The sequence below is a fragment of the Protopterus annectens genome, chromosome 17.part0 (assembly GCF_019279795.1).
Source record: "Protopterus annectens isolate FY-2018-M chromosome 17.part0, PAN1.0, whole genome shotgun sequence".
Classification (NCBI taxonomy): domain Eukaryota; kingdom Metazoa; phylum Chordata; order Ceratodontiformes; family Protopteridae; genus Protopterus; species Protopterus annectens.
In genome coordinates this window covers 214,047,902-214,073,718 of record NC_056751.1, presented here as the reverse complement: position 1 = coordinate 214,073,718, position 25,817 = coordinate 214,047,902, and positions in this window count along the sequence as shown.

Here is a 25,817-nt window from a genome sequence, read left to right as displayed (position 1 = left end):
GTGGAAACTCCCAGATATGCTCAGAATTAGTCCAAAATAATAAAAAAATCACTGAACCCACAGACATTGCCAACATACTGGCAGACAGGTTCAGTGCAAATTTCTCCCTCCTCCCCCAGAAGGAGAACTATCTATCCCACCAGAGTCTAGCCTCCCAAACATCTCAGATGCCCAGGTGAGTCTAAAGCAAAAACACAGCATCAATGGGACCGGACGGTGTCCCCGGAACTCAATGAGGAACTAAACCCACACATAAGGCTGCTGTTTAATCTTAGCCTTACTACAGGATACGCACTCAAAGAATGGCGTGACGACAACTGTGGTCCCACTCCACAAAGGATAAGCTTGACAAGCCTTGTCTGCAAAGCTATGGAGAGGATCACAATGGAACTCATAAATAAAGACATTGGGGACCTACAGACACTGGATCCTACCTAATTTGGCTTTGTCAAGGGCAGATCCTGCCTCTTGAACTTGGTCAACTTTTTCAAACAGTCACTAAGGCCATTGATGAGGTAAGGCAGTTCACACAGCCTACCTTGACCTAGCAAAAGGTTCGACACAATACCCCACTGGCATCATAGAAAAGCTCACCAGCTTAGATGTAAACCCATATGTCACAAGATGGGTTGCAAACTGGCTCAAGGACAGAACACACAGGGTTAGAGTTGCTGGCGCCATGTCAGACTCTCTGTCCTGGGCCCCTCTTGTTCGGCATTTATTTTCTGAAGTGCAGGCAAACATGGCTGACAAAATTTGCAGATGACTGCAAACTGGGCACCATAATTGACACTCCATCAGACACAGACATCCTCCAGAAAGGTCTCATAGAAATGGATAACTGGTGCCAGAGCCATGGCCTTAAGCTAAATGCCAAAAAATGTATAGTCATACCCTTTGGGAAAATAACCCCTAATTACCACATAGGTGGTAATCCATTAAACACGGAAGAAGTTATCAGGGACCTGGGGACCCAAGTTGACAGTAACCTCTCTTTTGACACTCACAAAGCCCCTCACTGACTCTGTTCAAGAGAAATCTTGACGAGTGGATGGAATCATCTCTGTATCACTGCTGGACAGAGGCACAGCAAACTAATGGGTATAGTATTCTCATCCTAAGGGGTGGTGAAAGCCACACACACTCTGGCTAGGCTTATAAATGCCCTAGGGCAGATAGCCTAGTATGAACCTATGAACCTATGAACCTATGAGAAAAGCTCCAGAGCATGCATTAAGTGCTACATGACTTTAAATTTACAGTAGGATCGAAACAGGAGAAATATATAGATGCATTACAGAAATATAATTTAAAGTTTAAAAACTGTAGACTTGACTGAAAGAATTGCATTATACAAACAGTATTAAAAACTTCAAAGATCGTTTATCACACTTTCCAATGATGGTGAAAATAGATAGATAATAGGATAATAGTAATGTTGGGAGAAATAGGAAAGCTTATTCTGGATGGAAGAAAGTGGTTAGCAATAAAGCTGAAAAGTAACTCTAATATTTGTAGTGAGAGGTATAATTATATAGAAGAGGGGTTGTTAGGAGATGGTAGGGGTGAGGGAAAGGTGTGATGGACTGTGGAGGATAAATTGAGGAAGTAAGTTGTTTATCCAGTAATGTACAGGAGGCCATAAGGTGTTCTCTTAGATGTGTTTTGAAAACCAGCAAGCATGTCATGAGCCAAACTATTTTAAGAAAATTATTGGGGGGGGGGGGGCATAAAAGTTTACGTATATGTCTCTTTCATTTTTTTTGGAGCTACCATTCACATTAATCCAAAGGCTGTGTTATGTGGTAAAAAAAATATATGTTTGTGTAGCACTGTGCTACTGATACTTAATGTGTCTTCATAGGTTCATAGGTTCATAGTTAGGTATTAAGCTATCAGCCCTGGGGCCTATATAAGCCTAGACAAAAAGGTTTCCTGGCTTTCACCACCCAAGAAAATTATTTTCCTGTGCCCCTGTCGAGCAGTGCCACAGAAGTGATCCCCGGGGTGAATTTTCTATTTCCCATCCAGTCATCAAGATTTTTCTTAAAGAGGGCCAATGAGGAGCTTTGCTTGACATGAATGTGTAGCTTGTTCCAGATCCAGAGTAATGGGAAGTCTCTGGGACAGGAATCTATCTCTCCAGCATGTTCTATTTATTGTGGTGACAAGGTTTAGTTCACTGGAGCATGTGGTTCGGAGAGATTTGGATTTCTTTAAGTATAGCATGTCCAACAGCTCTGGGTTTGACATAGCTTTATATGTTAGGCAGAGACCACCTCTGAGTAGGCGATATGTGATGGAGTAGAGCTGGAGCTTTTTGAGATGGTCTGTGTATGGCATCTGTTTGAGGCTAGTAATCCTAAAAGTGAATAATAATCTCCTTTTTTCTAGAGGAGAACCCTTTTGTGATGAGGTGTGCCACCAAGAAGGATTCTCCAACTACTGTGGCAATGTAGTTATCAAAGGAGAGACTACTGTCCACCTGTCTCCTGAGGTCTCTTACTACACTTTTGGTGTTTAGTGAGCTACTGCCTACGCGGTAGTTCATGGGTACTGAGTTTTTCCCAAAGGGGATGACAGTGCACTTCTTGGCACTGAGCTTGAGGTCATGACTTTGACACTAAGTATCTGTCTATGTGAGGCTCTTTTGTAGAATGTCTATATCATTAGGTGATTCTGTTATGGCTCCCAGTTTACAGTCATCTGTGAACTTTGTTAGCCAAAGACCTTCTGTGTTGGCCTGCACTTCAGAGAAGTAGATGCTGATGAAGGGAAGACCCAGGGCCAAACTTTTGTTACTATACATTCACTGGTCTTAAGTCAGACATGGAGCCGGCTACTTTTACTGTGTGGGTTCTGTCAGTGAGCCAGTTGGCCACCCATCTTGTGACATAGGGATTTATGCCCAGTTTAGTGAGTTTTATCTATAATTCCAGAGTGGGGGATGGTATCAAAATCCTTGGCGAGGTCAAGATAGGCTGTGTGCACTACCTTGCCCTCATCTATGGCTCTGGTGACTGCTTCAAAGAAGTCAATCAGGTTTAGTAGACATGATCTACCTTTGACAAGCCTAAACTGAGTGGGGTCCAGGGTGTGGAGGTTACCTATGCCTTTGTTTATAAGCTCCAAGACGATACATTCCATGGCCTTGAAGACAAGGCTTGTCAGGCTAATGGGGTGGAAGTTTCTGGGGTCCATGGTGGCACCCCCTTTGTGGAGTGGGATAACCATCCTTGTGCACCATTCAGTAGGCACATAGCCTGACGTGAGGCTATGATTGAAAATTGTACTTAAGTGGGTTGCCAGTTAGTTCTGTAGTTCATGCAGTACGCAACCTGGGATGTTGTCTGGTCCCATGGATGCTGTGTTCTTGGCTTTGGAAGAGTGCAGTATTTACTTGTTCATCCATGATTACAGGAGTTTTGCATTCTTCCAGTATTAAGATGGGCCCTTTGGAGGGTGAGAGAGGGGTAAAGTTAGCACTGAACCTATCTGCCAGGATGTTGGCAATATCGGTTGGTTCAGTATATTTAGTGCCATTATGCTGTAGCTCAGAGCAGATCTGAATGTTGCCATTGAGATTCCTGACATAGCTGTAGAATGCTTTGTGATTGTTGGAGCAGATGTTTACTGAAAGATGATATCTGCTTGACCTGTTAAAAGAAATTCAAGTGGAAGTAAGTTTAGGTAGGAATGGTAGGTTTGCACCAATTTTGGGGCAAAATACCCAGGAGACAATGAATGCCGATGTTACCACTGACAACAGCATAGCTTTTGCACGTGCCTTTATCATTAATTTTAGTGGGGATGCAGGGGCAATTTTGAAAACCGGTGAAAAAGAATGGAACAGATTTGCTGCTATTTCTGACTTAGAAATTTTTGATACCCCTTTGAAATATGTGGTGAGGAAAGGTTCCAATATTAAACATATTATAGAATAAAAAGGTGGTAATGTTTACCCATATGGACATAACAAAGAAGGAACTTATACATGTGGACACTGTTCTCAGTGCCCTTTTATACAGCATGGAGACAGTTTATACTTGTCATTTAGAAACAGGAAACGCATATGCAAGGAGTATGCTACATGCGATACTAGTGAGGTGGTTTATTTAGTGGTTTGCAAAGAATGCACTGGTTTTTATGTAGGAAAAGCTGAAAGAAAATTGTGGAAAAGATTTTATAAACACCTATATGAGATCAGGAACCACAACAACAGTAATGCCTTATATAGACATAGTACTGGTTGTTCAAATGCATCCTTTTCTTTTTTATTTTGGAAGTAGTGACAAAAGATGTGAGAGGGGGACCCTGGGAATTATATATTGAATATAGAGAACTTTTTGGCAGGTGGTACTGGAGGCAAATAAATTTCTGGGGATGAACAATACTATTTCTATTGCCCCAGTATGGAAACTTAGAGCAGCAAAACTCTAAGTTTGCATTATTTCCCCTTCATTAATAGGTTGTACTATGTTTATATGTAATTTATACAAGTTTTCTTCTTTAGTATTTTCCAAAGCATTACATTTTATATATATCTGGGAGAGGTGGTTGAGGAGAAGGGTAGTCTGAATGAAGAGGTCAAAGCTAGAATCAGAGGGGCTGCAGCCAACTGGCATAGAGTATCAGGTGTAGTATATGACAGAAGAATGCCAAAGAAGCTGAAAAGTAAGGTGTACAAGACAGTGGTGCGACCAGTACTGCTGTATGGTACAGAAACCTGGGCAGTAAAGGCAGAACAGTTGAAGAAGCTAGAGGTGATGGAAATGAAGTGCCTGAGAAAGGTGGTAGGATGCACACTGCAGGACAGGAGAAGAAATGAGGACATAAGAGCAGAAGCCAAAGTAGCTCCAATTGCAGAAAAGATCAAAGAAAACAGATTACGATGGTATGGGCACATGTGTAGAAAAGCAGAAGACAATCTGGTGAGGGAGATTTGGGACAGACAGGAAGAAGGTAAGAGGAAGCGAGGGCATCCAGCAAAGAGGTGGCTGGATTGTGTGAAAGAAGATCTGCGACAGTCAGGCATGAGTGTTGAAGAAGGCAGGACAGTGGCACTGAATTGAGAGAGTTGATGACAGTTAATACGATACCCCGACCCCATGTAAATGGGAAAAAGGGGGTGATTATGATGATTTTATATATATTTATATTATATTTTGTTTATATAAGTCTTATAAGAATGTTTTTAATTCATGTTTTAGGTTTTGAGATAGATTAGCAGGTCAGTGATTTCTGGGTTAGTATTGTTTTAAATGGCTAATGGTTCTATTTGCTTCATTTGTTTAAATATTTTATATGTGTTGTGATTGGAGTAAATTAATTGATCATGTTATTTGAGATGAACTTTTTTATGGCTTTTATCTGATAAAGTCATTTCATGATGAAAACGTATTTTACAAGGAGCGTTTATGTATGAATCTGTGTTTGTAATAAACGTATTTATGGTATTTCCAGTCCAGTGTCCTTCTAAGTGTCTTTATTTGTGTATTGCTTCAGTTTGGCACTTTGTGGTACATTTTTTGGTGTTTTGGCAATTTTATTTTCATAACTGGCTTTGGAGGATTTTATGAGGGATCTCAGCTTCTTGTTCAGGCTGAAGTGGGATTTCCTCCAATCTTGGGATTTTACTCTTTTTTTGCAACAGCTTCGTCCTTCTGTTGTAGACTTTGTTTATGGCAGAGGACCACCAGATTGGCTTCCTTTTTTTGGGGGATAGCATCTTGGTTTTGTTGGGGATGGCACGATCCATGCACTCATGTATGTGCTTATACAGTGCATTTGTGTAAGAATCAGCAGTCGTACCTCTATTTTCCGTCTGCATGGATGTCATGAAGTTTGCCACTTCTGTCTTAAGAAGCATGAAGTTGGCTTTGGTGTAGTTTTTGATGGTGGTTTACTTAATGGGGGATGTGGGTGGGTTATGGATGTCTAGGGTGATTGGCTTGTGATCAGATCTGACCAGCGAGGTGTGGACCTCTGGCATGGAACACTGGTTACCCATATTGGTAATGACCAGGTCCAGGATATTGCTGCCCCTGGTGGGGGTGTGGACAAGCTGATTCAAGGCACTGGAGTTTATGAAGTCCAGAAAACACTGAGAGCATGAGTTGGTACATGAGTAGTTTTCCCAGTTGATGGTGGGGTATGTGAAATCGCCCATAATTAAGGTATTGGTTTGTATTTTAATTTTTTCCAGTATCTTATGAAATGAAGAGTGAGAATCCTGGGACATGGTGGGGGATCTGTAACAAGCTAGAACCTGGACTGCAGTCTTGCCCATTGTTAGTTGCACTTTGATAATTTCGGATGCATTATGTTGAGCAACGAGCCTGGAGGTGCTTCTATCCTTAATGAATATGGACACGCCTCTGCCTTTAGTGTTTCAGTCCAGGTTAGGTGGCCGAAAGGTGTGGTATAAATTATAGCCTGATAATGCAAGGGTGCTCTCTGGAGCCTTGAACCAGCCTCTGTCACTGCACAGATGTCGATGTTCTCCATTTTAAGGAGTGCCTCGAGTGAGTGCATTTTGAGGTTTAGACTTCTAGCATTGAGTAGTATTACCCTCAGAGTTTGCTTGCTTGTTATGGTGGTAAATTTGGCATTTGAACCTTGCCTAAAAAAGGCTCTATAGGGGTGGCAAGAGCCTTAGCCAGTATCCAGAATCCCAGGGGCGACAGGTGCAGGCCATCTCTGGCAAAGCATCGCTGTCTGTTGACTATGTCATCCCAGGCAGACAAATACTGGATCCCCTTAGAATGACACCAGAAGCTTAGCCAACTGGTGAAGTCAATCATTTTGTCCTTGTACTGTGGTATCATTCTGGATGATGGCAGGATGCTTCTCAGGGCTAGGGTCATACCTGCCTGGGCTACAAGATCCAAGAGCTCCTCCATGTCTCATTTCATGTAGTCCAGGGTCATTCACATCAACATGGACTAATTCATCTGCAAGCACTGTGGTAATGAGATGTCACGCTGGACAGCAACTGCCTCTAGTTCTGAGTTACAGTAAGTTTAAACGAGAGAAAAAAACTTTTTAATCCGTACATTTAAAACAGGTCTTTGCCATACTTGCACAATTTTATTTTCAACTTTAAAAGAAGAAATAAGCATTACATTAAATGTAAGCAAGATAGATAAATGATTAAGTAAAAATAAAGTAACTACTAAATAAGTGAATAAATGAAACTTCCACCAGAAATATTTAAACCCAACATTTGTTCTTTCTTTTTTCAATATGTAATCAGAAAGAGGGGAAATATACAGCAAGTAATAAATCAATAAAGTTAAATTTGCTACAAATTTTTATTAATGCATTCGTTAATGTTTCACATATTATTGTCTTTGTTTATAAATAAAATGTACAGGCATTTATATTACATTATTTGTAATATTTACAAGGTCTTACAAAAAGCTGCCATGCACTAATAAACTTACTAATAACAATTGTGTAACTGCTAGCATAACAAAACACTACCGCAATGCATTAAAAAACACAAATGGGCTATGTTTTTATGAAATCAAATAAAAAATATACAAAAAGCCAGACACATGGAAACACATGTACTGACTAACATGAGCACACACACACACACACACACACACACACACACACACACACACACACACACACACACACACACAAAAAAAACAACATAATATTAACAAAATAGACTCAGAAGACATTTTCTAAGCAGAACTGGCATAACAGTAAACTAAAGAAACTTTTAGTGATGGAGATATCTGCTGCCTGTGGTGTGCGACTCATAACAACCCTAGGAGAATTTATTATATCATTAGAATGCTCAGCCAGTTAGATATTATTGCTTGTGTGTGTGTGTGTGTGTATTTATACCGAGATATATATATATATATATATATATATATATATATATGTGCAATGCCCCCAAGCATACATACATACTTACACACACACACAATAACAAATATATGCACATGCACATAGAGGTTCATAGATTAGTATTAGGCTAACTACCCTTTGGGCCACTTTAAGCCTAGCCAATTACCCCATGTGAGAATCAAACCCTGCACCTTGTGTCTTTAAGGTAAACACCTTAACCAGTATGCCAACCTCCCTTCCCCCTACAGGCAAAAACACAAGCACAAACATACACACAAACACACGTAAATATACACAAACATTTGCCTGGATTGACTGATGCCAGCTTAAGATAACAACAATAACAACAGTGTGCATATCTATTCTTTTCCAACTCAACATTTAAAAACGAAAAATAAACTTTACATTTAAGTATGTGTCATGAATGTGGTGAACCCACAGCTGAAGAACTGGTGGAAACTCATAATTCTCATATATTCAAATTTTTCAGGCAGGCTGTGACTTATGAGAATTTTTTGATAAACTTCCAGTAATCTCCTAATCTGCTTTCTTATCCTTCAGAGTGTTTAAGCAATCATAAAACAAACACAAAGAGTCAACTTTGGAAGGAAATACCTGTAGTGCAGCTATATACCCTTAGAGAAAATACCTGTGCAAGCATAATATAGGGCATGTTTCTTCAAAAATCATAGTTTAATTTATAATATACTGTTTATCTTTCTGTCCTATTTTCCTAATAATAAAGAAATATGAGAAAGGAATCAAAATCAACTAGACATTGGTCACTGACTCAGGGGGGGCATTCAGAAAATATCCAATAATCATATGAATGAAGGTCTCTGTGCAGTACTGGTTTTCTGTTGTTTTCCTCTTTTTTTCAGTAATAATAATAACAAAACTGAGTTGTCTCTGAATTCTTCCATTTTAAGCCTTGTACGCTGATTACTTCGATGCTCCATTTAAGCATGTTTTAGAACAAATCATACTAAAGCTAAATTTGATGACTAAATGAATGAATGGGCAGCTATTTTACAAGAAAGAATGACAAACAGAATAATGTGAATGGGATAATTAATGATTGGATTACTTGTGTTTATTACGTTGGAAAGTGAGCTTGTGCCATTCAGAATAATTGGCATTCACTTCCAGTTGATAGATGGTAGTGTTATATTGTTGTTTGCAAAAACTAATGCAAAGAATTAAATCAACGGAGAAGTCATTATTTTCAACTACACCTACTACCTCTGACAAAAGCATTGAATATTAAAGCATGCTTAAGAGGCAAGTCAGCTGAAATCTGGCCATGCAAAATCTTTTTTCAAAAAGGAGACATCAGATTGAATGCCCCCCTAACCTTTCTATTTCTCCTGATACCTGCAGGCTATGTTTCCAGTTTGGAATGCCTTTTATTATTTGTTTCCATGTGCCTACAGAGCTGCTGATTGCATAACTCATATGCCATCACTTTAAAAAAAATCAATTAGGAAGAATATAAGGATGCTTAACATTAAAACCTTCACATAATAGGTAGAAAAAAATTATACTTGCAGCAAAGTCTGCAACTGGATAAAACATTACTGAGGGGCATGAGGTCAGGATAGTAAGATAAATTACTCTGCACTATGAGTGTCAGAAAGTCATGCAGTGGAAAATAGTAATCGGTTATTGCAGGCCAGTTATTTGAAATGTGCATACAAAACAAAAATAACTGATTTCTGACTGTTGTCTGGCACCTGTAAATGCTACCAAGGAAGTCAAACATTGTTTACTTATTCATCTCAACTGTTATTGTAGTGAATTAATTCAAATGACTTTATGAAACAGATGAAATGCTAACAGTCAGATGAACAGAAATTAGAAATAACTGTTAAACTATATGTGAAATAAATAAACTTCAATATCCTGATGAAAAAGTAACCCTAGCTGTGAGTGCGTGCATGTATGTGCCTTCCCTGGAAGGTTGGGTGCCGAGCTGGCAACTCAACACCGTAACACTCCACTGCCACTCATGAGCGGACAGATGATCCGCTGTGGCGACCCCTAAACAAGAAAAAGCCGAAAGAAGAAGAAGATTATAATTACAGTAGCACACAAAATTCAAAGTTAGATTAACTTTAAAACAAACATGAGTAAATTAACATCTCAAAGCTCACAATGAAACATTTCAAGAAATGAAAAAAGCATGCCTGTAGAATTAATTAATTGTCAATATATAGTAAACAGTTTAGTGCGAAATTTTAAAAAAATGTAAAGAATGAGTCTAAGTGGAAGTAAAAGAAATGTCCATGCATTTATATGCTGCAATTTCCAAAAATACCAATTGCATTAAAAAAGTATAAGACACTGTGAGCTTTGGCCAACTGAGACCTACACGAGTGGAGTTAAGTAGATTTTTACCTGCACTTTTATCAAATAATACACGATTTAAAGTAATTTGTTTGTGTTGCATTGAGCAATATCTAGCTGGAAGTTGACTGTTTTTTCAGTAGGTCCCACCCACCCTCCCTGTTTTTGTCTTGGTGTTAATCTTGGTGGCTTTGAAACTGCCCGCCCAGCTTGTAAATTTGCACTTGGATACACCTCCTGGGCCCATCTCATTTGCTCACTCAAAAAAAAAAAAAAAAAAATTGTATCTGCTTTTACTGTATTTGTGTTTCTTCCTACTTTATTTTGCTTTTGCGTCATCTTAAAAGTACTCAGTTGTATTTATTACTGCTTGGTGTAACTCATTCTAAGCCTTTTAGTTTAAGCACTTGGGCTTCAGACTAGTTGTTTTACAATAAGAAGGTTTGTGGTCTGCACTGTAGTGGCAGGACAGGTAGCTTACATCCTTCTAAGTTGGGAACTGCTGATTGAGGGCTCAGTGTCTGTTATTCTAAAAGTGTATTAATTCTGGTTAAAGCACTTGGGCTTCAGGCCAGTTATTTTACATTAAGAGGGTTCGTGGTCTGCACTCTTGTTGGAGGAGAGGCTGGACTCTGCCCTTCTGAGCTGGAAATTTCTGGTTAAAGGCTTGTAGTGCCTGCATATTTGAACTGCTTCTTACTGAAACTGGTACACCTTGTTTGCTGTAGCATAGACTAGATCCAGGCCTGTTGAATCTAGCTTTGTTTGTATAACTTGAGCACCAATCCAGGCATTCTTTAAAGTATTCAATTGTATTTATTACTGCTTGGTAGTAACTTGATTAAAGTGTAGCTATCATTCTAAGTCTTTTGGATTAAGCACTTGGGCTTCAGACCAGTTGTTTTACATTAGGAAGGTTTGTGGCCTGCACTGTGGTGGCAGAACAGGTAGCTTACATCCTTCTAAGTTGGGAACTGCTGATTGAGGGCTCAGTGTTTGTTATTCTAAAAGTGTATTAGTTCTGGTTTAAGCACTTGGGCTTCAGGCCAGTTATTTTACATTAAGAAGGTTCGTGGTCTGCACTCTTGTGGAAGGAGAGACTGGACTCTGCCCTTCTGAGCTGGGAATTTCTGGTTAAAGGCTTATAGTGCCTGCATATTTGAACTGTTTCTTACTGAAATTGGTACACCTTGTTTGCTGTAGCATAGACTAGATCCAGGCCTGCTGAATCTAGCTTTGTTTATATGCTTGTTGTTTGTTTGCTTGTTAATTCCCTGAAACGCTAATTCCACCTAAAATGCGGCTTTTCAGCGCTTCTGTGGATCCCTAGTGATATCTGCATTGCTTACTGTACTTATTTCCTTGTTTCACTAGAATGAAAGTTACTGTTTGTCATTTTTGCATTTAAGTTACCTGTAGCACATTGCATTTAAGTTACCTGGCACTTGCTCACTAAAGCAATTATATAGATCAGCGCTAAAAAATTAAAAGCACTACACCCTCACAAACTCCCCTTGAGTACCTTGCTCCCCATTGGCCCTTTTTTTTCAATTATAAAGGAATTCCCAATACTATTCTAGCATGTCCAAAGGTCAGTTGTCAATTTCCTCTCTGGTCCAGCTGGTGAATCTGGGAATCTTGAGGCAATGGTACAACTGCCTCATGTACACAGACAACCCTCTCCTCCTCCCAACAAATTCCAACACATGTGAGAGATGCAACCATATAGCCAAACTGGAGGCTAAGCTCTCAACTCAGTACTGGCGTAACCAGTCAGGAGGAAAAGGAAACCACACTCACTACAATTCCAGTCTCACATAGACCTACCAAGACAGCAAACCAAACACATAAACACACAAAAACATACTTGGAGGCTCTAAATAAAAATCTGCCTAAGCAGCAGAAACCTCCAAAGCAGACACCCAGGCAACCGCTACCCCAAAACAAAACACGTGCAACACATAGCTCACAAAGCCAGTGTGCTGAACAGTCACAGCCCTTAAGGCTAAACAACATACCTGATACACTTGTAATAGGTGACTCTATCGTCAGGCACACTGACGTCCCGCTCACCAGGCTGAACAAGGAGAAGGTCACGGTGAGCTGCCTGTCAGGCGCTAGGATCCGCCACATAACATAAGAACTCAGGTCACTCCAAGGCAAGTACAAATATGACTCAGTCAATATCCATGCTGGTGTGAATGACCTGAGATGTACCTCTATAGACTACATGAAAAGAGACATAGAGGAGCTCTCTGAGCATGTATCCCAGGCCGGTACGACCCTGACCTTGAGTAGCATCTTACCTTCACCAAGAATGATACCACAATATGAAGACAAGATGATCAATTTCAACAATTGGCTTAAGTATTGGTGTCATTCAAAGGGGATTAAATGCCTGTCAGCCTGGGATGACATGCTCGACAAGCCATGATGCTTCGCTAGGAATGGCTTGCACCTATCACCCCTGGGCTTTCGGATATTGGAAAAGGCTCTTGCTACCCCCATAGTGCCTTTTTTAGGCAAGGCTCAAAAGACAAACCCACCTCCATAGGTATTACAAGGGATAAGAAATTAAGAGCAATGCTACTCAACGCCATAAGTCTAAACCTCAAGATGCATGCACTCGAAATTCCCCTTAGCATGGAGAACATCAATATCTGTGCAGTAATAGAAACCTGGTTCAAGGCTCCCGAGAGCACCCCAACACTACCAGGTTATACCTCATAGCATGCTTTTCGGCCCCAAACCTTGGACCGAACCACAAAAGGAGGGGGAGCATCAATATTCGTCAAAGATACCCACACCTCCAGGTTGGTGGCACAGCACGAAGCATCAGAGACTATCCATGTGCAACTAACAGTGGGTAAGACTGCCTTCCAGTTTATAGCCTGCTACAGACCACCCTCCCAAACCCAGGAACTCCACTCGGCCTTCCTGAGAACACTGGAAAATATGAAGGTCTCTCCAAACACCATTATATTGGGCGACTTCAACTACCCAAATATAGACTGGGAGCATTACTCTAGCTCCAACATCCTAGCCCAAAGGTTCCTAGAATTTATAAACTCAAATGCTATGGAACAACTTGTTACCACTCCCACAAGAAGGGAAAACATACTGGACCTGATCATCACCAACATGGGGACTCTATGCTCCAGACCAGAAGTGTATCCCTCACTGGTAAGATCAGACCATAAACTAATCTCACTGGATATTCACATCCCGACATCACCCCCTGCCCAGAAAACCACAGTGAAAAACTTCTCTAAAGCAAATTTCACACTCCTCAAAACCGAGGTGGAATCCTTCAAAGCCCCCAGGCCTGTGGAAAATACGGCCCAGACCACAGAATCCTTTATAAACGCATTCTATGAACACCTTCAGGAATGCATGGATCATGCAATCCCAAATAAAACCAAGACCCAATCCTCCAAAGGCAGACATCCTGTCTGGTGGACCCCAGCCATAAACAAACTATACAATAGAAGGAGGAAGCTACTACATGATAGAGAAAAATCCCAAAAAGGGAAGGCATCTCTGATCAGTATTAGCAAAAAACTACGGGCACTCATAAAATTGTCTAAGGCCAGATTCAAGAGAAAAATTGCACAGGACACTAAGGATAATCACAAGGCTTTCTTTTGTTATGTTAGGAACCTTGGTGGGAATTCCCAGATATGCTCAGAATTAGTCCAAAATGACAAACAGTACACCGAACCCACAGATATTGCCAACATCCTAGCTGACAGGTTCAGTGCAAACTTCTCCCCCCCTCCCCACCAAAAGGGCAAATATCTATCCCAGCAGAGTGCTGCCCCCCTGACATCTCAGATGCTCAGGTAAGAGCCGCCCTCTCCAAAGCAAAAAACACAGCATCAATGGGACCAGACGGTGTCCCGGGCCACATCCTACATGAACTCAAAGAAGAGCTAAACCCAAACATAAAACTACTGTTCAATCTCAGCCTTACTACAGGATATGTACCCAAAGAGTGGCGTACAGCAATGGTGGTCCCTCTCCACAAAGGTGGTGCCTCAACGGATCCTGGAAACTATCGCCCCATAAGCCTGACTAGCTTGGTCTGCAAAGCTATGGAAAGGATCATCATGGACCTTATAAATAAAGATATTGGTGACCTACAGACACTGGATCCTACCCAGTTAGGCTTTGTTAAGGGCAGATCCTGCCTCTTAAACCTGGTCGATTTCTTTGAAACAGTCACCAATGCCATTGACGAGGGGAAGGTGGTCCACACAGCCTACCTGGACCTCGCAAAAGCCTTCGATACAATACCCTACTCGGGCATTATAGATAAGCTCACCAGCTTAAATATAAACCCCTATGTCACTAGATGGGTTGCAAACTGGCTCAAGGACAGAACCCACATGGTTAGAATTGCTAGAGCCATGTCAGTCTCCAAACCAGTTACAAGTGGCATCCCACAAGGCTCAGTCCTGGGACCTCTCTTGTTCGGTTTATATTTCTCAGAGGTACAGGCCAACACGGAAGGACTGTGGCTGACCAAGTTCGCAGATGACTGCAAACTGGGCGCCATAATCGACTCTCCAGCCGACACAAGCATCCTCCAAAAGGGCCTCATAGAAACAGACAACTGGTGCCAGAGCCATGGCCTCAAGATAAACGCCAAAAAGTGTATAGTCATCCCCTTTGGCAAAAACAAAGTGCCCACAAATTACCACATAAGTGGTAATCCATTAAGTATGGAAGAAGTAATTAAGGACCTGGGGACCCAAGTTGATAGCAATCTCTCATTTGACAACCACGTGGCCAAAGTGGTTAGAAAAACATTTTATATAGCCCACCTAATCATGAAGGGATTCACATCTAGATCAGGGAGGACATCGTGCCTCTTTACTCATCCCTCATCAGGCCCATAATTGAGTACAATGCCCCTTTTGGGATGTAACTTACCAGACACCTGCAGCAACTGGAAAGACCCCAAAAGTACCTCACCAAGAGGATCAAAGAGCTCAAACAGATGCCATATGCTGCCTAGTTAAAGAAACTCCAGCTCTACTCAGTGGCATACCGCCTGCTCAGGGGCGATCTGTGCCTGACATATAAAGCCATGTCCAAACCGGAATTAATGGACATGCTGCACCTCAGAAAATCCAAATCCCATCTAGAGACTTGAACCTCAGCACTGAAATAAATAGGACATGCTAGAGGGACAGATTCATAACCCAGAGGCTCCCTTCACTCTGGAATAAAATCCCAGTCCAGGTTAGGTAGAGTCCCTCATCGACTCTCTTCAAGCGGAATCTTGATGAGTGGATGGGGTATCGTAGGTTTACCCCGGGTATCACTTCTGTGTCACTGTTAGACAGAGGCACAGTATACTAACCTCAAAAAAGGGCATAGCAAAATTAATTTAAAATGGGTGGCGAAAGTCAAACACACTCTGGCTAGGCTTATAAATGCCCTAGGGCAGATAGCCTAGTATGAACCTATGAACCTATGAACCTATGAACCTATGAACAAGTGTAGCACTAAATGTGGAAATAGTACACAATCAGTGTGATTCAAAACATACATAGCTCATTCTCAGGGAACCTCCCACAGAAATGGCTCACAGTGAAATGACGCCTAAAGGCAATTAATTACCAATTAACTAGCTAGAATTTCATGACAGATATGACTTCTTATTATAACATCTACCCATGGAAATGACACAGAAAGCGAGACCACTGCAGCTGAGACTATGTCAAACACAAAGAAATGCAGCAAAGAAGATGTGAGTGTCTGACCATGCTTGTACACATGTACTACATAGTGACACAGACAGTTTGCCAGCCACATTAAAGGGTCAACAGCAGTGTTTAAATAAATATATCTTTTGACCTTTAATATAGGTAGAAATGGGTACAGTATATAGCTAAACATGAAAAGGAATGTGCAGGAAGCAGAGGTACATACATACTGCAAACAAAGGAGGTAACACTGGGAGGGGGAGAGGAAATGCATATATATTTTAAGGACAAATACTCATTTATTTCTTTATTAATGAGAAGGAAAGATGTGAGAGGATTTAAGAATATGGCAAATGAAAGAACGAGCTTGAGGTTTAGAAGCAGTGGCAAATAAACATAAAACAAAGATAAAGTTTGATGCCAGAGGTGCTGACACACTTGGCCAGGGAGACAGTGGAATTTTAGAAGCATAAAGGGAATACAGTAGTGTTAGGGAGGACTACATAACAAACAACATAGGGAGATGAGACACAAGGAAGAGGAACACCATTATGGGGGTTAAGGTAGACAAATCATTCTTTACTGCATTGCCTTTGCTAGACCCAGGGACTGGTCAGTCAGCACCTTGGTTGCTAGACCCAGTAATGGGTCAGTCAGCACCTTGGTCACTAGACCCAGAAATGGGTCAGTCAGCACCTTGGTTGCTAAACCCAAAGTTGGGCCAGACAGCACCTTGGCCACCTTTCCCACTGCACCACACTTGAGAGGGTGAAGGAAGAGACAGGCAGTAGGTGTCTTTTTGTAGGCTGCACAAGGAATCTCTTCATGTGGCTGATGCTGACTTCCACTTACATGCTTGCAAAATGGCTAATGTGCATGTCTTTGAGATCAGCTACCTGTCCATAAGCACTGCATGTTTTATTTCAACAGACTTACTACTGCTGCTTATTTGTGCAAATGATGAACAGATGTCCAGTGTATTTCCAGAAATCTTGGCCAGTGGGTTGAATAAGTGAGGGGAATTTGTTTTCATACAGCAGTCTCTAAGTAAATGCATGTTGATTATGCTTTTCTGCAAACATAAAAGTGATTAATTTCAGTTTTTCAAGGACATTACTGTGCTGCCTTGCTAATGGAAGATGAGGCTCAAACTTAGCAATTCCATTATATGTGAAAACAGACTTATTCATAGGAGAGTATACATATTACCTCTAAATGTTGCAGTGTAGATGTATAGAGAGTAATCAGGTATGTAACAGAATAATTCTAGCTTCTACTGTCCAAGGAAACTTGAAAATGCAAAACCTACTTAATTTGCAATTATTTTACTAAACCATGTGCTCAGTGTTTTCTTTGAAGATGAGATATCTGTCAGCAGGGATTCCCAGCTGTTTCTGGTCATGCATCATTTTATTGGGTCAGAATGTTGCATGACCTCCCGCAGTCTATATTAGATATAGAGGCTAAAATTATCACAAGTTTTGTCAAAATAAATCATTCTTTTTCTTTTTCTGTGATATTAGATGGATTGTTGTTCACCTTAACAGTACTGATATGTGCATGCAGTTTACTTAGTAATGTTTTTATTCTTCAGGACTGTAGAGAAGAATCGAACAATCAGCTTACTGAAGTTCTTGGGTGCGTCTCATCTGTAAAGATAGAGAAACGTAGCAGGTTTGAGATAGACCCCACCTCAAGGATCTCCTACTTTGGAATAGTGAATGTCAGACAACATCTTTACTGTGATGTAGTCAGCTTTCTTCTAGAAAAATTGTTGGAAGCCTAGTTTCTCCCAGCTTTTTAAGTATAATCTTTCAGTCAACAAGATCAAAAATGTTCAAAAAAATCTAAGAAAACATATGCACATATGAGCCCTTATCTATGCTATACGATATCTTGTCAATTAATTTCATTATGAAGGTGTGGGTGGAATGATAGCCTTGTGGTAATTCGTCTTGTTCCTGGTGATTTTGATTTTCATTGCACATACTTTTCAACCACATTAGTCAGGGTGCCAAGGCTGCTGATTAGTTGAACATTCTCCATGTATGACCATCATCAGTATTAAATGGTGGAGTAGCTTTTGACCCTTTCCAGAAATATGGAACAACTTATTTACAAATAGTTGTGCTGATAATATGGAAACGTAAAGGTTGATAAAGTCAGCTGTTTATCTAAAGAAGCCTGGGGTAAGATTATTAAGAGATGGTGAGTCATTCTGTTTATTTAGTTAGTTATTTTACCCTGAAAACTTTATGTGCTGTTAAAATAACAGTTGGCATTAGTACAAAATGCTCATGCTTCATATCTGTTGATTTACCATCTGGCAATATATGCATTGAAGTACCTCATATAATCAGAAGTGACTGAGAAGGTGACGACATAGTCTTTAAAACTGTTAGCTGTTGCTTGTTGAGATCTTTGTCTGAGCTGATTTTCAATAATTGTGTTTGTTTTGTAATAAGATAGCTTTCCACAGGAAGATCAGTTTGTTTGAGTCATGCCATTGACAAGCTGTATAGCATTGTCTTTTTGCTTATCTAACAATCATTTGACATTTATTTATCTGGGATTTATGTGTACTTTTTTGTTATCATCAACACTCAGTTTATAAGCTTTTTGTGCTTTGTTCCTTTTTGACACAGCTGTGCTAACAGTTTCGTCGATTACATTTAGGTCAGCGGTACATGGATCAAGCCATAACTATAACCGAGATGTCCTGATGGTGTTGGTAGGGAGGGATGATAGTTTTGCTGATCCTGATGCATGGCTCTCTCACTGAGCCCTTGTGGATGCTGTGGCATAGACAGATTGTCAAGTTGGGAGCGCAGTTAGTCAAGTAATCATGGGTGTTCTAGGCCTGGGCAAGTACATTCTCTTGTTCCACAATTCATTGTCCTCCCAGGCTTTGAAGAAGTAAGTAAGCATATTAGGGAGGGGTCAGGACTGTAATCAATAATCAGCAAACATTTAGTGCTCCTATCAGTGTACACAATGCTGTTGGCGCTGCTGGCTCTGTTCCAGTCAGTTCTTCTTCAGTGAACATTTAGTGCTTCTAACAGTGTACACAATGCAGTTGGCGCTGCTGACTCTGTTCCAGTCAGTTCTTCTTCAGTGAACATTTAGTGCTCCATTCGGTGTATGAAATGGTGCTGGCTCTGCTGCAGCCAGTGTACACAGTGCTGCTGGCTCTGATCCCATCAGTTCTTCTGCAGGAAACATCAAGTGCTCCTGTCAGTGTACACAATGTTGCTGGCTCTGCTCCAGTCAGTTCTTCTTCAGTGAACATTTAGTGCTCCTGTCAGTGTACACAGTGCTGCTGGCTCTGCTCCAGTCAGTCCTTCTGTCATATTAGGGCAGCCTTGCAACAGACTCAGCTGAGATGGTGATCTTGTTGCTTTTTATGAATTTCTCAGCATCCTTCCCTTCCATCAGGTGGTACTGGTGATAGGCTGGAGTCATGGGAAATAGATGAGTATATGATGTTCATACTGGGGAGCATCAAAGGACCTCAAGCATATCTCACAAAACTAGTTGAGTTTTTCAATCCATTTTTTTTTTACTGTAAGGATATCTTCTATCAATTGGCAAGTCCATCATACTTCATATAATGCCCAGTGTTGTGGTTGAAGTCACAACAGTATTGCCATATGGTATAACAAGACAGATGGATAGGTGATTTGGAAGCATACTAAATGCAATCATTTTCTCCAGGTTAGCTGTTACAATCTCCGCTGTTATGGACATTGCACTAGTCTTTATGTCTAAGTGAGCAGTCTGTGGCATTACTTGAGAAATGCAGAGCAGTTACAGTTGCATATATTACCATGTTGGCTGTTTGGGTCTCAGGGACTGAGTTAATCACCTAATAGTGACCCCATGGGTTAACAGGTAGTATATTTTGGTGGACACTGCTTTATATGTTAGCTCTGGTTTGAAACAAATACATCCTGCAATGAAGGATTTTAATGACCTATCTGTAGCAAAACAAGGATAGCCTTTCTTCTGGGTACTTCAGGAGATTTGCATTCTAGTATGTGAGATTTAATGTTCATGATAAAAATTGCATCTTCTGGCATTTTGCTTGTGTTGCTATTTTGATAATATAATATGTCTTGGAATATTAATTTCTGATTTAACTGTATAAGGTTGCAACTATATTTCAGACACTGGTGGTATTTGTCATTGGACATTTGAAATTCCCGGCTTGGAATTCAAGGACTTTTTTACATATGCTCATTGAATTAAATGAACTATCTTCAAGCTTTTTTGGGGGGGGGGGTTAAAACATAGATTCCAGCTTAACATAAATAGGAACCATGAATTTGTTTTAATGTGACTGGAATGCAGTAAATGGAGATATAGATGATTTAATATAGTCCTAGGAAATCTTTTGCATGTTTTCAATGGAAGCAAAGATATAGAAGCCAGCTTAATGAAACAATATCAAGCAAACAGTTAGTTGTAGGAATGAAAATCCTTATAAGGAGTCTTAGAAACTTAAACATAATGTTCTGTTTCTTTAAATACCTGGAACTTGGGGGCTTTAATTCAGTTTTAAGTCAGCGACTGATGATTTAAATTGCTGCAGACCATGGAAGATAGATAGAATTAGGTAGAAGTATCAAGGTCACATAAGTAAGAAAGGTTAAACAAAAAAGGAGATAGGCATGGTTGTATTTTAGCCCTGTGATTGTGTTTGACATAAATTAATAAAACAGTTAACTTAATACTGGATCTAAGCATAGACATTGCAAATATTCAAAATGAGCCATACACAGCAGCTGGGCATGCAAATGATATATTGATACTGACTATTAATCATGCTCCAGTTAAAATGAGTAAAACAATTTATGAAGACACGATTTACCAATGGATATTAAGGAAACAAAAGTTAACAGTTCATATTTCAAGTAATCAAAAATTAAGTATTTTCTTTAAGGGAGATGGGATCAAGTTGTAAAAGCTTATAAGTCACATGTGTGTTTAGAAAGAGCACTGCTAAATATGTTAAATGTATTAAATCAAAAGTACTGAAAAATATGGAATATATAGTTATGATTTCAATCTTCCTTTTATTTCACTCTACCTCCTCTTCTTAGGTTATTCTCTCTGGTAAAGGGTCAAATACAGATATCTAATATACCTCCGCTTTACTCCCTTTTTACTTCTTCAGTAAGAAATATTTAAATGTGCTAGCCTGTTCCCTCCAGTCCTTGAAAAAGTAACTCATCTCTCATGTTCACAAATCTCTCGACTGGCACCAATTTCTGCTGTGTTCTCCATTCGTCAGTTTATTATGTTTCCTTTTCTCATTCATGCTATCTTTTGTGTCATCCAAACTCACATTAGTCTTCTATTCCAAGTCCGCCCATCCATCTTTTTCCTATGTTTTGAATGTATCTGTACAACTGTAGAATATACATCTCCATAGTTAAGCTGCCTGTTTTCTTTTTATTACTTTAATTGCTAGAAATTGCAGATAATAGTATAGTATCTTTCGAAATATTATACCTCTCTTTGATATATACAAGCCTGTATCTCTTTCTAATGAATGTTAAGTACTGTATATACCTATGCAAGCTATGTCCATGCTCTATTTCTAAATTGTTTATGTAAGCTATTGCAAAGCTTCTTTTTTCCTCATGTAAGTACACTTACCTTTGTTTTGTATTCCTCCTGATAACATGTCAGTATATTTTATGTATATGTCATAACTGGGGATAAATGTGGAGCTGTTCTCCCAGGAACTCCTCTGAAATGGGTTTTATCCCAGTTAGACAGTCGGTAAACAAAGATAAATAAATAAACCTTTAGAATATACAGAAGCATGCTGTTTTCTCAATTAAAATAATCTAACTTTTTTCCTTCATAGTCTTGGGAGGTGTTAATCAGGTACTCCTTGTATATTCATCTTCCCCAAGTAGATTTGGTAACCTGGAGACCCATTACACCGAAGTGACAACTGTAATGTGATCTGCTGAGGGAGTTACATCTATAAAAGAAAAAGAAACAAAACTACTTGCTCTGTGCCTGCCCTGTACCTGCTCTGTTGACTCTGGACTGTCTGGCCTTCAAGATAGTCACAAAAAGGTTAATCTGGAAAGAGGCTCATTCTCCACAGCAGTCATGGTAAGGGCATGGCTGTTGGGCGTTGGGGTGGGTGAATGGGTAGTAGATGGGGACAACAGCACTGACAAGTCAGAAGTCAGCAAGAGCTCTGGGGTTAAACTAGGGAGACTACTGATTAGAAATGATTAGAAAGGGATGAAAAGGTGTAGAGAAAAAGGCAAGTGATTTTTATACATCACGGTTTATAAAAATCAATGAACTTTTAAGACAACTGCAAAATGATATATAAATTGCTTTGTACCAGAAAGAAATGTACTCAAGAATGACTAGCAATTGATACTAAATATTTTGTAAGTCAAAAAATGGAATGCATGGAAGTTTGCAGGATATGAAGAAAACTTAGAATATTAATATTCTTGCAACCTATTGTTTTAGCACATTTAAAAACAGAAACTCTAGAAACTAACAACAAGAAACAAAACAGGCAAATAGGTAAATTGCTAATTTCATAATTCTGACAGTTTGATTTTATACTAGATTACTACGACACACTTTTAATACAGTTATAAAATATCTACAAAAAATATTGCAAGATCCATTCTTCGTGTGCATAATTATAAACTAAAGGGTTTATCTGACTTCAAGTGCTGTTCTCTAAAGCAGGACATATACCTTCTTTATTCTCTGTTTCCAGTGATGAACTGCATTTTGTAACCCCCTACTCACAACCAAATAGATAAGTAAATAATCATTTCTACTTTTATGTGTGGGCACCACTAATATTGCTGTCCATGTTTGTGCAACATCTTCATTTCCATGTCGGTGAATAGCATACATTTAATACTTGATCATAATGTAACATGTCCCTACCTCATTTAGCATATTATGATTATAGCTGTGTCATAGCAAGAGATATGAAAAGTTCATAAAATGACTGATGCAAAAAGCATGTAATACAGAAGTTAGCTTTGATTTTGTCATCTCTGAGAACAGTACTTGTTACTAAGGACAAGAATATAGTTTCTACTTGCATTCATCATAACGGATGAAGAAAGTCTTTGCTGAAGTTTAATCCACTGACTCACTAAGGGTCTGAACAGGCATGCAAGGGTTAGAAGCATGATAAGGCACAACCTAAGTAATACTGGCCCATATTCCACTAAAACATTCTGATAAACTTAGATGCAAATTCATCCTAAAACTTTTATGTGTAGAAATTATTAGTTTACTATTTATTATACCTTGAGGGCCATAACACTACAACAAAAAAGTCTTTGAAACCAAATGATGGTTGTACAACAATAAATTCAATGGGTCTTATGTTCTTGTTATTCTTGTAATTAGGATATTTATTTATTTGTTATTCTTTCAAAATCTCTGTACATCTGATACCAATGCAGGTTTGCTAAACCGCCAATCAATGTATTCTGCAACATCTCACTTCTTTATTCAGCTGCTGTAAGTTCAAATGTCTTTTCAAGCCTCCATTTCTCATCCGCAGATGCTCAGATATATGGACACATAGAATGCTATCAAATAGAGACAGAGGGGAATGGGGATATGTGCCACAGTGAGCATCTAGTATCAAAATACTGCAGCTGCATTTAAATGGTACTGTGTGCCAGGTCTAATCGTTATAATTAAAAAAATTACAGCATGCAACAATACAGAATGGTGAGTGTCATTACATGCGAACCCAAATAGAATATGCAAGGGTTGTAAAGATTTAAATAAAACAAATGCACATGTACAGGCACACAAACACACACATGCACACACTATATACAGTGTGCAGAAAAATAAATGAAGTGCTTATCTTAATTATTTTTGGACTTTTGATGTGTATGGGTACTGTACTATAGCTCAACTACTGAACTTGTTTTCTTGTCTATTGCTTTAGCATACTTGCCTTATAAATCTCTCTCTCTCTCTCTCTCTGTATATATATATATATATATATATATATATATATATATATATATATATATATATATATATATATATATATATATATATATATATATATATAGAGAGAGAGAGAGAGAGAGAGAGGACTTGTAAGACTCTAGGGTGAGTCTTGGGTGTTACCTATGAGCTTGTTGGGTTTGGAGTATTAACAACTGCCATATTTTGACAAATTCAGAGCACAGCATTATTAACCAGTACATGCTTTCTTTATTTAAATCACCGCTGCCTATTTTTTCATCCAATGAATGCAATAGTGTGGTAATCGGGCTAATTGCTTGACTCAACAACATGCTGGTAATACTTTCCTGTACTGTATTACCACACATCTGAAAGTAAACACTTTTAATCATAGCAGAGGTAAAACACTCATAAAAAGTATTTTGCATATTAATGTGGCATTAAGCGTTTTCTCAGTTATGTGAACAGGTAGTTTTTGAGGTCCTGTGTATTGTCCTGTTTTAATTTTTCTAGCAGCAAATGATAAATTAGTATAATATTGTTCATAGGAAGTAATAAACTTCCATCAAAATGGAATGAGACAGCTTTAGTGGATTAATTTACATTTTTGAAAAATCTGATGATTTCTCACTGGAGTTACACCCAAATTTATGTCAAATACAGGTACCTAGGCTTTATGGCAGGAAGCTGGAACATTGTGAGGACATGTTCACAGGTAAATCATGGGATAAGGAATTGTGCCTGCGCCCATCCCTAATAAGAACAAAGCAAAATGGTCAAGGAACCAAATGTTAAGATCTTTAAACAATACGTGGCACATTCCTTTCTGAAAAAAAATGAGTCTAAAGCATACACTCTGATAAGTGTGGGCTTGCAAAATACGTCATATTAAAAAAAAAGAGTAATTGTGCAATAGTTTTGTATGTTTAAGAAGGGGCACCCCACAGACCACATGCTTTTTGTAAATTTCTTTTTGTTCCTGACTGCTTATCAGGAATGTGTATCTTTTAAACTGATGTCACTGCCTGCTTAGTTTACAATCATTCATCTGATTGTCTCAAAAGTTCAGGTACCAGGCATTCAAAAGATTTTAAAGTCAAAGGTATATGTCTTCACTGCCTTGATAAGATCACTGGTATAAAATTATGTCTGTTAAATGGATGCTTATTATTGTGACACACATTGAAGCCACTACAGGAATGATACCGTAATCTATAGTTAAACAAATGTAACACCTGCACTTCTGCCAAAAAGAATCAACTGACTTGGCTAAAAAGACAGATCAGGCAAATGACAAAAAGATATGTGATGCAAATCATAGTTTATGAGAAATAATTGAGAAATATTATTCAAATAAATTCAACTTGTAAAATAAGATTGATTACATTATCAGATTAAATATGTCAGATGTTCTGATAATGTCAGTTTATGATAAATTAATGAAGAGTTGGACCAAGACATTATTCGTTCCTTTTGATGTCAAACTCAGAAACAAATGCACATCCACACAATTAATACACAACATCATTGGAGTAATTAGTTTATACTTTAGTGAACTAGCTAAGTCATTCATTACTGTTTTACTTCATGGCCTGGAGAGGGTCTCTAATAGTACTGTGGTCCAAAGACGATGGTAAGAGCTTTTCTGTCAGCAGTTCTAGAAAACCATGCTCCTTACTTTGTAGCTGCTTTTGACCTTGACACTATTTTATTCACTCATAAAGTAACTGTATTTTACAAACATCTTACTTTGGAAGTTAAAGAGTAAAACCACAACATATATCCTAATTTTTAAGGAGCTGTTTTTAGAATCAAGAAAACCTCAGCTGCCTTTTTCCTGAGTCTGTTACATATTTTAAGAGATCTTTGTCTTCCTTCTATTCCAAATTT